Here is a 14,299-nt window from a genome sequence, read left to right on the forward strand (position 1 = left end):
CCCGCCACAGGGCATCCACTATGGTGCAGCTTCCCTTCCTAAGCTCTGCCAGCTGAGGCTGGAGTCCAAGGCTACGGTGCCACGTGGCAGATGTGGAACTGTTCCCAGACAAGGCAACAGGAGATCAAGGCATGCCGCCTCTTGGCAGAGCCATGGAATAGAATGCTAACTTTAAAGATAAAAACTGCCAGTTATTTTACCAGCAGGAGTTGGATTTATTTGGGAATGGCAGAGACTTGCGATCCAAGACAAACAAGCTGTGGCAAAACCATAGGCAGGTCCGGGGAACAAAGGAGAAGCAGGCTTTTTTAAGGAGCAAAGGGTAAATTGGGAAGGCTGTTCTAAACTAAAAGTCCACTGGAGGAAACTGGGGCTTCCAAGTACGATGCCTGAGCTGTTGTGGGGTGGGGAGTAAGGAAAGAGTGTCTTCCTCTGGCTGGAATACTAGAGTAGTATCCATGTGCAAGTTCAAGTCCATGTATGGTCAAGTCCGGCTGTTCTTGTTGAGTCTGCCATTGACTAAGAGTCGTAGGGGGTGAGAGGTCCCCCTGCCAAAGCTTCTTGACTCTGTTTTAGTGAGGGTTCCCATTCCTCATTTTCACAAAAGGGGCAAATATGGGTTTGCTGAGAACAGGTTTCATGGGGGAGAAGGAGAGCGGGGCCACATTTGAGATGTTGGGGGGGGGTGTGGAGGGTGGGAGTGAGACATGTCAATGATCTCGAGCAAAAGAACCCTCTGCAAGTGGCAGGAAGAGCCCTATGAGAGGAGCACGCAGCAAGGAGGGAAGGCACTGGGGGGGCACAGAAGCATCTTCCACACCACCTGGTTCCATCATCTTGTCTCCCATGCCCCCCTCAGGGGGAAGCAGAGAAGTCAGAGGACAGATAATGATGAAGGTGAGAGAAATCCCAATGACAACAGCATCCCTACTCTGTAGCATCCTACAGATTAGTACCACATGGTATGCCTTCCCTAAAACCCAGCCCCTGTCCCTTAGGGCTAACCACTCTAAAGAGAGGGCAACTGGGGGTTATTAATATCTGAAATGGGGGCGTGTGGGTGGCTCAGCCGTTCAGCGTCTGCCTTCGGCTCAGGGCGTGATCCCGGAGTCCTGGGATCAAGCCCCATATTGGGCTCCTCCACTGGGAGCCTGCTTTTTCCTCTCCCACTCCCCCTGCGTGTGTTCCCTCTCTCGCTGGCTGTTTCTCTCTGTGTCAAATAAATAAATACAATCTTTTAAAAAAGAAAATATCTGTAATGATGGGGACACAGGAGAAGAATAACAGCTCTCTTTCCTGCTGGCCTCCAGTGCTCCAAGTCTCCTATCATCCATTTGGCCCTCAGCCAACCTCAAAAAGGACTCTACTCCCCACCGTGTCCAAGGCTGCCCTTCTGACACAGAGTCACCTTGTAACTGGGCACAGGCAAAGGACAGGCCATCACAGCAAGCACCTAGGCCGGGAAGCGCTTTGCTTTTCAACCTAGCCTGAGATTCCACACTCCGAGACAGGTACCCTGAAACCAAGGGACACCAGCAAGGGGGATCCCACCACAACAAAGTGCCTGGCCCAGCAACCCTCTCCTTCACTGCTAAGCTTGAAAATGCCCTCCCCCCACCCTGCCGCGAGACACTGCTGCTAGGAAGGCACCAGCACAGGGAATCAGGCCCCAACAAGGGTGGCCTAGAATGTTCCCCATCTTCCACTGGCAGAGGGCATCCTGCCTCCCAAAGCTCCCAACACTGGCAACATTGCTTTTTCTAAAGGCAGTGGAATCCTTTCCCCCACTGAGAATCATAACATAGCCTGGCCTGGGGAGGTTTCTTCTATTTCCCCAAGCAAGATCCACAGGGACAAATGGAAGTCCCAGCAGTAGCATGAACCAAGCATAACGAAAGAGCACCACATAGGGGCACCTGGCTGGCTCAGTGAAGCCTGCAACGCTTGCTCTCTAGGTCTCAAGTTCGAGCCCCACACTGAGTGAAGAGATTACTTAAAAAAAAAAAAAAGAGGGTGCCTGGGTAGCGCAGTCGTTAAGCATCTGCCTTCGGCTCAGGGTGTGATCCTGGCATTCTGGGATCGAGTCCCACATCGGGCTCCTCTGCTGGGAGCCTGCTTCTTCCTCTCCCACTCCCTTGCTGTGTTCCCTCTCTCGCTGGCTGTCTCTCTGTCACATAAATAAATAAAATCTTTGAAGGAAGGAAGGAAGGAAGGAAGGAAGGAAGGAAGGAAGGAAGGAAAGAAAGAAAGAAAGAAAGAAAGAAAGAAAGAAAGAAAGAAAGAAAGAAAGAAAAAGGCACCACACAGGCTCTGAAAATCATCTTGTCCTTACAACCACAGCCCACAAGAGTAGCCCAAGACCTGTGGGCCAAACCATATAGGAGGACTGCTTGTTAAAATACAAAGTTTAAAATTTTTTATTCATTTGACAGAGAGCCAAAGCGGGCACAAGCAGGGGGAGTGGCAGAGGGAGAGGGAGAAGCAGGCTCCCCGCCGAGCAGGGAGCCCAACATGGGGCCCAGATCCCAGGACCCCGGGATCATGACCCAAGCCGAAGGCAGATGCTCAACAGACTGAGCCACCCAGGTGCCCCTAAAGTACAAAGTTTAACTAGAACTCAATGGCTCCTAACATAATATCCAAAATGTCCAGGACACAATGGAAAATCATCCTTCATACAAAGAACCAGGAAATTCTCAACTTGAATGAGAAAAGACAATCAAGTGACTCTAACTCCAAAATTAGACGTCAGAATTATCTGATAAAGCATCGATCATAAAAATAACAATTACATGTTCGTACCAGCTTCTTTGTAATAGCCACTGGCTAGAAACAACCCAGATGTCCTTCGTTGGGTAACTATTTCAACAAATTGCAGTATATCTGTATCTATACAGCCATAAAAAGAAATAAATACTATTACACAGAAAGACTTGGAAAAATCTCTAGGGAATTAAGTGTGTGGGGGGGGGAGAGGCATTCTCAAAAGGTTACAGATGGTATGATTCCAACTATAAAACATTCTTGAAATGACAAAATTATATAAAGGGAGAACAGATTGGGGCCCCTGGGTGGCTCATTGGTTGAGTGCCCAACTCTTGATATCAGCTCAGATCTTGATCTCAGGGTCATGGGTTCAGGCCCTGCATTGGGCTCCTGGGCATGGAGCCTACTTAAAAAAGGCAGGTGGGGTATATTAGTGGTTGCCAGGGGCCAGACTTCAGGCAATGGGTAAAAGGGGTAGATGGGCAGGACAGGACAGGGGTGAGTCTATAAAAGAGGAACAGGAGGGATTCTTGCAGGGATTAACTGTTCTATATCCAGACTGTATTCATGTCACTATCCTGGATTGTAGGACAGTTTCTGCAAGATGTTACCATTGGTGAAACTACCTACGGGTAAAAGAAACTCTCCATTTTTTCAATTGCATGTCAATCTACAATAATGTCAACATTAAAAGTTTAATTTAAAAGAGGGATGCTACTAAGAAATTCCTCCTCTTCCAGAAAAATCCAAACCACCATTTCTAAGGTCTTTCATTCCATATCCCAGAAACTGACTTCAGAAATTCCCTCTTGTTAGCAGCTATGTTCCACCTCACTGGTGTCAGTGAGGCCATTCCAAAGCCCTTCTCCCTCCCCACCTGCCCATACTGTTCCTCACCTGAATCCTTCACTGCTTGTGGGTTCTTCTGGAGCAGAGGCTGAGTGGCTAATGCAGCCGGGGCTTTGCTGAGTGTCCACCTGCTCCAGCTTGAAGCTCAGCGACTTTCATGCTGTTTCCTGAAGCAAAGTCTGCTTTCAAAGCATTTTTGTTCTCAGCCTATTGTCTGTGACCTAAAAGTCAACCTGCCATCACTTACCATAAGAGGACCCAGCAACAGCAAGGGAAATTATTACAAGGATCTGAAGGCAGAGTCAATAGAAGACCATGGTCAGTCACTCTGGACTCAGCAAGAGAAAAAGAATGGTTTAAACTACGGGGGTTTAAGTGAAAATGTGTGTATGTGATTGTATGAGGAGGGCGTGGGGAGACCTCCTTCCCAGTGCACACCTTCCCCCCCCCCCCCCATCTTCTGAAGTTCTGCCCTCCCTCTTTCCCTTCCCCACCTTTTCCCGTTGCTCCCATGCCTCACTGCTAGGTAAGCTAACTTGGGCGGTCTGGGGAGCGTGACCTCAAAGCCTCAGGGCCAAACTGTTTGTCTGACCTCACCATTCACAGAGACCCAGCTCCGCGGGCGACAGCCCAACGCGGACCCTGGCAGAGCCCCAGCCAAGCGCTGTGTTCTTTGAGAGACGGCTCTCCCTCTGTGGCCCAGGCTGGACGCAGAGGCTCTTCACAGGCACGAGCCCACCGCCGGTCCCCACGCGAACTTGGACCCGCTCCGTTTCCGACCTGGGCGGGTTCGGCCCTCCTTGGGCAACCTGGCGGTCTCCCGCTCCTGGGAGCTTAACCAAAGTGCCGGCGACCTTGCGGACGCAGCCCGCACACCCAACCAGCACCGCGCACGCCCGCCCAGAGCTCCCGGGCTCAAGCGATCCTCCCGCCCCGGCCTCCCGAGTCGCTGGGACTCTGGGCGCGGCCACCACGCCAGGACAGCCGAGTCGTAAGCACCAACTACGCACCAGCCGCGTTGTCCAACGTACACGCTGCTCCCCTCTTCGTCCTCAAAACCACCCCAGGAGCCTTTGAGCCACGGGGAAGTGGGGCCCGAGGGAGGGACAGTAACCTGCCCAGAGTCCCACGGTTACTGGGCAGCGAGCGGAGTCAGGATCGAGCCCCCTGGCTGGAAGGCGAGCGGACCCTGACGATGGCAGCAGCAACACCGCCTCCCCGTGGAGACAGGCGCTCTTCCCCGCTCCCTCTGCGCCCGGGAAAATCTGGAGCATCCAAGTTCCAGACGGATCTACAAACAGGCACTTGCCCAAGTAAGGTCTACTCAGGGCAATCCAGAAAATCCGAACGAGGAAGTGAGAGCCGGCGGTGTCTCAGTCTTCGGGACCAACCCAAACCAGATAAAAGCCCGCTCTCGCTGTCTCTCTGACCTAGTCCCTCATCTCGCAAGCTCTCTGCATAGACGCTGCAAGAGGCACAGCAGCTTCGGCACCCGGCTGTGGCTCTCCTGGGACAGGAGGGCCAGCACCTGCTCGGACACCAACAGCTCTAGGACCTGCTCCAGGGCGCGCATCTCAGGCCCAAGCCGCCCAGCGGTGGCAAAGCTCCAGGAGCCGCCTGATGGTTTCCCACGACCCAGCGGCAGAAGCCACAGGCGCCACCAGGAGGCCACCAGGCTGCGCCCTGGGGGGGGGGGGGGGGCAGCTGCTGGCGGCAGGCGCCTTAACTCCCGGGGTGTCTCAATCAGGAGGCTTTTCGCTCCTGAGAGCCTGGGCCAGACGCCAGGGTCAGGTTCCTAGACCTCCTGACCCCCCAAACCAGCTGCGACCGCCGTCGAAGGCGCCAGGCGCGCCCGGAGGCAATGAACAGCAGGATCGGCGTGCCCCGGGCTCCCAGTCCCAGCGCAGCAGCCCAACCCCAGCCCTGGCAGAGCTGTCTCTAGGGCCGTGGCCTCTGTGGGTTCAGGGCGGTGGGGCGCCTGCCCCCTCAACCCGCTTCCGCCCGGTGTGCGGAGGCACAGTCGCAAGCAGCTCTGTCCCCTCTGTCCGGAGCCCACGCAAGACCAGGTCCTGCTCCCACCAGGGAGGTCCCAGCACTCAAGTCTGGTGTCCGAACACCAACGGCACCAGCTGGGGACCAGTGTGAGGACGACGTCTCCCCAGTGACAGCATCATCTCTGGTCTTGCGCCAACTCACCCAGGAGGGAAAATGTGACCCCAGCGGCGGGGCCGATTGGAAGATGAGGCGGGCCTCGGGGGGGGGGGGGGGGGGGAGCAAACACCCAGGAGCCCTCGAGTGGCGGCGGAGATTGGAGAGGAGCGGTCTGGGTAGCGGGGTCGAAGCTCGGGTCTTCAAGAGAGGACACTAGAAAGGTAGCTCAAGGCCAACGTGACCCGCGAGAACAAGACCAGAGGAATAAGTCCAGGAAAGCTTATTAAATTGCGAGTTTTCATGCCGCCTGGGTGGCTCAGTCGGTTAAGCGTCTGCCTTGGGCGGGGGTCGCGGTCCTGAGGTCGAGTTCTGGGAGGGGCTCCTTACTCGTTGAGGAGTCTTCTTCTCCCTCTCTCTCTGCCTGCCCCTTGTGTTCTCTCACTCTGCTCTCTCTCAAATAAATAAAATAAAATAAAATGCGAATTCTCAGGGGTCCTGGGTGGCTCAGGTCATAATCCCAGGGTCCTGGGTTGGAGCCCCGTGGGGCTCCCTGCTCAGCGGGGAGTCTGCTTCTCACTCTCCTTCTGCCCCTCCCTCCTGCTTGTGCTCGTGTTTTGTCTCTTAGAAATAAATAAAATCTTAAAAATAAATAAATAAAATGCGAATTCTCCAGCTCATGCGAGATGCGGTGCATCGGGGTGTTGGGAAGGGGCCTAGAAACCTGGAGTTTTACCAGGGCCTCCCAAGAAATTCTTCCTGCACTGAGAGGTTTGAGAATCAGTGACCCAGGCATAAAAGAGTTAAAGGAGGTCTCCACCACTCGGGTTACTCTGGGGCGGATGGAAGAGAAGCCCTCGCAAGGATACGGAAAAGGGGGACCTCCCACCCAAGCCCCTGGGCTCTGGAAGGGCTTAACACCGGAAACGACGACGCTTCCAAAGCGGCCAGAGGCCCCTAGGAGGCCAAGGAAGTGCCGGTCCCTCTCACTTCAGCATGCTCACGGGCCCAGATGGCAGGGCGGGTGTCTCGGGGCCTGCCGGGAAATGTAGTCCGCAGGGCGGGCATGCGCCTGCGCTCTGGCAGCTGCCCTGGGGCTCCTGGGAATGTTGTGGGCCTGGACGCAGTAAGTTCCTGAGCCGCCAGAGGGCGCAGCCGTCCCGCCGGCGCCGGCGGCGGGGCTCCCTTCCCCTAGGGCGACGCCAACTGGCCGCCGCCGGCCCTGACCCGACGGCGGGCCCCTGTCCGGCCTGGGTCCCCGCCGCCGTTCCCTGCGAGCTGGTCGGGCCTTCCCAGGGTTGTTCGGGGTCGGGAGCGTCCGTCGGGGCGCAGGGACATCCCTTGAGGAGCGCGCTGGGGCCGTGGCCGCGCCCGGGGCAGCCGATTTGTAACCGGCTTTTAGAAGTTACCGCGACGTGTCCCCGCCCCCTCGCTTTTCCCTGAGTGCCCGCTTTGCACACACCCTCTTTATCTGTGGGCCGTGTGAGCGCGGGCTCGCTCGGGCTGGTTTGGTTGGGGAGAAGCCGTGAGTCCTGGGGTGCAGTGAGGTTTGCCTGCGGAAGGGCGGATGGAGGGACGGCGGGACAATCAGGGGCCCTGCTGGACGTGGTGGAGGGTTCGGGCCCATCTGGGGAGGGCGGCGGGCTGCGAGGCTGAGCATGGTCAGGGCGGGTCCACAGCCCTAGTCTGCGGGTTCCTGGATGCCTTCCAGTGAGGATGGTTCGATGCCTGGGGGTCGGGGCGGGGGGGGGGGGGGGGACGTGGGAGCTTTCTAGGAATGAGTCGTGGGGGCAATAAGCTTGCTCGAGTGCTTCCTGTGTGCCAGGCTAGGCACGCTGCTGCTCGCTTCCACGCAGCTGGATGCAGCACAGGGAACTGCATGAAGCTGGTGTTACATGGAGAGACACTGGGTGTCCTTTAAGAACCTTGCCCAGGGTGGGCGCTGGGAGGCTCAGTTGGTTGAGCTTCTCACCCTTGGATTTGGCTTAGGTCAGGGTCTCATGGTCCTGAGGTCAGGCTCCAGCTCAGCCAGGAGTCTACTTGTGAGCTTCTCTCCCTCTGCCACCTCCCCCTCTTTCTTAATTTAATTAACTAATTAATTAAAATTAAATAAATCTTTAAAGGAAAGACACTGTCCAGGGGATGGGACAGGAACAGTGTTGTTTTCCATGACTGGGCAGGAAGAGCCATGAGCATGTTTTTACTTGATCCCCCCAGGGAAGAGGCAGGTCCACGAGTTGGGTTAGAGCAAATAGAGGGAGGGTAAAGGTCTTGAGACCTGTGGGGATGGGCACGTGACCACCTCTAACCACAGGTGTGGCCTCAGACGTTGCACGTAGAACATTTGGATGTTTGTAGACATGAGCACTGCAAGGTCCATGCATTCTAGCCTCGTCTCCATTTCCCTCTGGCCTGGACCGTGTGACCTGGGACAAGTCATTCAGTGCTCCTGAGCCTCCAGCCACAGTCCCCTCATCCATATTCAGGCCATCATACTAGTCCCCACCTCCTCACTCTGCGTGAGGCCCACGGGACCTGACACACGCGGGAGACTTCCAACAGCACGTGGACATGGCACGAGGAACATGATCAGTGTCCTTCGTTCCTCATGCAGCCCAGATGGCTGGTGGCCTGCATGGGGCAGCGTATCTTTCCCAGGAGAAAGCCACTTGGCGTGACATCGCAGGACGGGGGCCAGGCTGATGTTGGCTGGAGTGCACGTGTGCTGAGTGGAGAGGAACGAAGGGTTGTGGATTCACAGCCTGTGGAGGCAAGGCTGTAGCTAAGATCCCGTGGCTGAAGGTGACCAAGGGTGACTCAGAGCCACATGGACTTTCAGGGTTATTCACCAGACTTGTAAGTACTGCTCCCCGTTTCCTCTGTGGCCCATGTATCTGCAGAAACAGAAGATAGCCCACATGAGACTGGGAGTGGGGTTTCAGGCCACCAGATATACAGGGGTTCATTTAAGTGTTGGGGTTCTTAGCCTTGTATCCATGGAATTTTAAAGCCAAGCTGTCCAATAGAACTTTCTGCAGTTATGTCTACGGAACACTTGAAGTGTGGCTAGTATGAATGAGAAACTGAATTTTTAATATTAATTAAACTGAAACTGCCCCATGGGTCTTGTCCCTATCTTATTGGGCAGAACGGTTCTAGAGGGTCTGTGGATGTTCGAGAACATTTTGTAACCTTTTTAAATTGGACATATGTGTGTATTTTTTCTAGGAAGTGAGTCCCTGGCTTTCATCAGCTTCTCGTAACTACCCAAAAAATTAGGATCTGCTGCCTTATGGCTTAGGCAGAAAGTAAGCAAGTTAAGGGAGGTGAGTATGGCCTCTGGTAACCACTGCTGTTCCTTCTTTCTCATTTTGTCCTGTCCTGAGTAGTGGGGGGCTCCTCGTGGTGAACTCCTATGCTGTTTACTTCTTCATAGCAGGCTAGGGGCGTTAGCCCAAAGCCCACTGGAGTCAAACTGAAACTCTCATACATTCAGTTGTTTTAAATAGTAAAAATATATATATATATTTTTTCGAAGCCATTTGGAGCCTACCAATTTTACATACTCCATAAGCTTCACCCATCATCCACAGACCACAGGGAAGTCAAATACTGGGGTGTATAAAAGACCCCAAACCACTGCTCTTTGGAACTGTCTGACCCGGAGACTCCCCAGCAAGCCACTGAGTGACGTTACCTAGACACAAACGTTTCCTCTCTCATTTCCCCTTCTTCCCTGAAAATGTCCTTGCCCTATTCCCCATCTCGGTGGTGGCACCCATGGCTCTGTCTCAGGAAGGTCTCTTGGGGGAAGGATTTCCCCTCTCATACAACCCTGTCCTTGTGTTGCCCAAATAAAGCTTGTTACTGCCTCTCATGGTCCTGTGTCTTCCTTGATCACCCCCCCCCATCCCTGAACTCACCACCAATCCTTATAAGAGAGACAGGAGGAGCAGAGTTAGTAGTAGGAGATATTCTATGGAAGCCAGTAGCTGGTGTGATGCCAGGAAGGGGTCATGAGGCAAAGAACGTAGGCAGCCTCCAGAAACTGCAAGAGGCAAGGAAATGGATTCTTGCCTGAAGCCTCCAGAAGGAATGTCACCCTCTTAACAACTGAGTTTAGATTTCTCACGTCCGGAAGGCTAAGAGGAAAAAAATAAGTTTTTATTTTAAGCCACTAGGTTTGTGATAATTTGTGATGGCGGCCATAGGAAACGAACGTAACTTGTATATACACATACCTGTAAATATTTCTACATCTGTCCATCTGTGTCTGTCAAGATAAATATGACTTCATACCAGCGTCTCCAGCTCTGATCCATTACCACATTACCCTGATCAGGATCCTAACCTGAGCCGAAGGCAGATGCTTCACTGACTGAGCCACCCAAGTGTCCCAAGTTTTGAAATATTTAAAACATATGGAGAATTTGCTTTCTTCTTGGCAAGCTTAGTGCTGTGGATGCTGCTTCTCTCCTTGTTCTGCTCGTTCCCCCTGGATTTCGGTCCCCTTGCCCCGAGGAGCTCCCCCAGGAGATGGTTGACAGGGTTTTAGAAGTGCTTGACCCGCGCCCCTACTCGGTTACCTCACCAAGCCCCTGGCCTTCCCAGATCTGCTTGACTCCACTTCTGGTGGCTTTGTGGCTCCTGTCACACCCCTCTCCAACGTCCAGGCTCTCCCAGGAGCTCATCCCCGGGTCTACACACCTGTATAATTGTATGCAGTGGCCCTGGAGAGAAAAGGCTATGTGTTGAGAGACTTGGAAAGGAAGGGGAGAATATCAGGCCAGGAAACATGAACAGAGATTCAAGACAGCTTGAAATCCCAGTGCAGAATGGCACCTGTCCCACATTCTACCTGGAGCTCTGCAGGGGGGGCGGGGACATCCTGTCAGGGCCCCACACCAAGAGGAGGAGGCAAGAGGAGGTCAGAAATGCCAGCCTGACACTTAGCAGAGCGGCCCTGAGATGACACTCATGGCTCGTTTGTAGCATGAGCGAGTCCCCGCTGCAGGTCTCAGACTGTAGAGATGTTAAGAAGAGTCTTGGTCAGCCGGGAGAGGCCCGGGATAGGGAAGAGGAAGGCCCAAGGTGTGCAACTCTCCTTGTTGGGAGCCACACCAGCAACCACAGCCGGCCAGCATCAGTAATACAGTGGCCAACGTTCAAACACCGAGCAGGATGAGGGAGCAAAGGGGCCAGGTCGGTCCTTTTTCTGAGACCATTTTGTATAAGCTCCCTCTGTATCCAGACACCTGGATGGGGAGGAAGAGAAGGATGAGTAGGGGGGAGAGGAGGAGAGGAATGGGGAGGGAGAAAAGAACAGGAAGAGTAGGAGGAGAGACGGAGGAGTCAAGAAGGCTTCTTGGAGGGGCACCTGGGTGGCTCAGTCAGCTAGGCCTCTGCCTTCGGCTCAGGTCACGATCTTGGGGTCCTGCGATCGAGCCCCAAGTAGAGTCGGGCTCCCCACTAGACTTGGAGTCGGCCTCTCCCTCTGCCCCTCCCCCCGCTCATGCGCACCCTCTCTCTCTGTCTGTCGCGCTCTCTCTCAAATAAATAAAATCTTTAAAAAAAGAGAGAGAGAAGGCTTCTTGGAGACGTCAGTGCTGATGGACGTTGCGCATTAGTCATTGAAGGAGATAACACAGTGCAGAGTTCCCCAGACATCCTGGTCGAGGGAGTACTTTGTTTACAGAACACTTACTCATATCTCATAGCTCTAGACCTCCCTGAAAGACTTGGGGAACTACGGCTCTATAATTTAAATTGGTGACCAGTGCATCTGGGCCCAGGACACAGATGGGAGGTGATGGGGATCCCTAACAGGCAGTGAGATGCTAAAGAGGATTCCCCCTCTCAAATCTGCTTTGGGTGCCCCTGAGGTGGTCATGGTCTGAATCCCTTCTTGGGTTTTGTCTCAGAGGGTCATCCCCCATTTAAGGAAAGTTCTTTCCAAGCTCCCTGAGCCTATCTTACTGTAAACAGGGATTTTACTGGATCTTTTTTAAAAGGGAACAATTCTATTAAAGTTAACTCAGAGGGCAAGCAGCTGGGGTCCTCCAGGTCACTAGGGGTCCCCAGTCATTTCCATGATGCCCCCAAACTGCAGCCTGAAGTTGTGATAGCTCTAAGGCGTTTTGCCAGTGGTCCTTACTGGTGCAACTGAGAATACCTGGGGCAAGAGGCACGCAGGACGAGGACGTTATGTTGGGCGTGGTCATGGATGAGCACAGAGGAGATGAGGAGCAGCCTAAGGGGCCGTCCATTCCTAAACACAGAGAGGGTACTAATGGGACTATTTATAAATACAGTCCCAGCTGCCACGGGAGACCGGGACAGGAGGTGCGTTGCTCTCTGTGTGTTGAGGAACCCCTCCCGCAGGACCCAAGACGTTGCAGCTGGGGCCCCTCTTGCTTGGACGGCAAGAACAGAGCTGCTCGCCCGCAGCCCAAGATCCTCATGAAATCCCCGGGAGAGACCCGTGTCCCACTGCCTGGCAGCACATAGCTATAGGCAGAACAGACAACAAAAGTCTTGCTCTCTTCTCCCTGGGGAGCAGACTGTAATGTCTACAGTGCAAAGGTTCCTTAGACACCTGTAAACTTCTCTCAAAATTTTCTGGGACTGGGGCTCCTAAAACCAGATTTCAGGTATAAATGCTAATTGGTTAAACATTTACTACATGAGCAGGGCACCTGGGTCGCTCAATCAGTGAAGCGTCTGACTCTTGATTTTGGCTCGATTCATGATTTCCGGATCGTGGGAGTGATTGAGCTCTGAGTCCTGCTCTGCGCCCTGCGGGGAGCCTGCTTGGGGTTCTCTCTCTCCCTCTGCCTCTGCAGCGCCTCCCCGCCCCCCGCCTCTCACATGCTCTCTCTCTCTAAAATAAACAAATAAATCTTTAAAAACAAATATTTAATACATGATCAGCTCTAGAGAAGAAACGTAATTATAGTTCATTGAAAATTTTACACAGTGGGTACAATATTGACTTTTTTTTTAAAGATTTTATTTATTTATTTGGCAGAGAGAGAGAGCCAGCGAGAGAGGGAACACAAGCAGGGGGAGTGGGAGAGGAAGAAGCAGGATCCCAGCGGAGGAGCCTGATGTGGGGCTCAATCCCATAACGCCGGGATCACGCCCTGAGCCGAAGGCAGACGCCCAACGACTGCACCACCCAGGTGCCCCGAATATTGACATATTTAAGGAGCAGACAATGCCCAAAAGATTGTGACACTGACTTAATGTATTTTGATTCATGCCCTTCAAAGCCAGGGTTCCCCTCTATACCCACAAGGCTGCTGACTACACCCGTGACTCTCTGAGGGTTTTTCCTCACTCTTGGGAGCATGCTGGACGTGACACAAGGCCATCGGAAGGGCCAGAGATTTATTGCCCCTGGAAGTAGCTAGTCCTTCATTAATAACGGTTGGGTATTTGGCATACTCCAGGGGCCAGACCCCAACGATTTTGTTTCCTGACCCCTCCGAGTTCCCCAGCCAAATCCATTCTGCTGGGCTCCTTCTTCTCTGTCCCCGTCATCAACCCGAGGTCAACCTCATGATTTTTTGGATCACTATCAGGTAACAGGACGTCTTCACTGAGCTTTAGCATTCCGCAAGGTCGGCGTCCTAGCCAAGGTGATAACCACAACTCAAATCTATTTTCCGTGTCTCTGCCTCTCCCTTCCCCCATCCGTGGGAAAGGGGAACAAGGTGTGGCTTGATCCCCCCCGCTGACACTCAGCGGACCTCTGCCTCCCTCCCCTTTTGCAACCATTTGTCCCTGAGCGTCTGTTGAGCTCAGCGGGGAGCAAGAGGTCAGGGTCATAACACTTCTTTATCTGGATGGATTTTAGCAGGTGTTTCAATCTGACTTTTTCTCCTTTGGTGGGGTCTTTCACGGCTACTTTGGAGACCTCATCTCTGGGTCTTGATCCCCCGGGGTTGCCTGATATATGACCTCCACATAGGGAACTGCCCCCAGCCCTTCCGGTCACTCCCCCATTTTTTAAAAAAGATTTTACCTATTTCAGAGAGACAGTGAAAGAGAGCACAAGCAGGGGGAGGGGCAGAGGGAGAGGGAGAAGCAGACTCCCCTACTGAACAGGGAGCCCAACCAAGGGCTCGATCCCAGGACCCTGGGATCACAACCCAAGCCAAAGGCAGACAACTAACCGACTGAGCCACCCACGCGGCCCCCCCAGTCACTCCCTTTTAAAATGTATTTCTGATTCTGACTTCTTTCCACTGTCTCCCTCAAATTTGGAGGGAGACCAATCGAGGCATCCCAGTGGCCTCCTTGAAGGCCCATCCCCTTAGGAAATTTGAGGTGAAAGGCATTTTCCACTCAGAAGCTCAGCAGTTTTTCCAGCTTCTCCCAAGAGGGCCCATCTCAATTCCAGACCCCACTCCCCCAGGTGTGGCCATGTTAGTAAAACCTTTTCTAAGGGTGAATTGCCAGCCTTCCCCTGCTTGAGAGCCCATGAACAAATCACACACCAAACCAAAAGAAGCGAACACATAGCTTCAATTTT

The sequence above is a fragment of the Ursus arctos genome, chromosome X (assembly GCF_023065955.2).
Source record: "Ursus arctos isolate Adak ecotype North America chromosome X, UrsArc2.0, whole genome shotgun sequence".
Taxonomy (NCBI): domain Eukaryota; kingdom Metazoa; phylum Chordata; class Mammalia; order Carnivora; family Ursidae; genus Ursus; species Ursus arctos.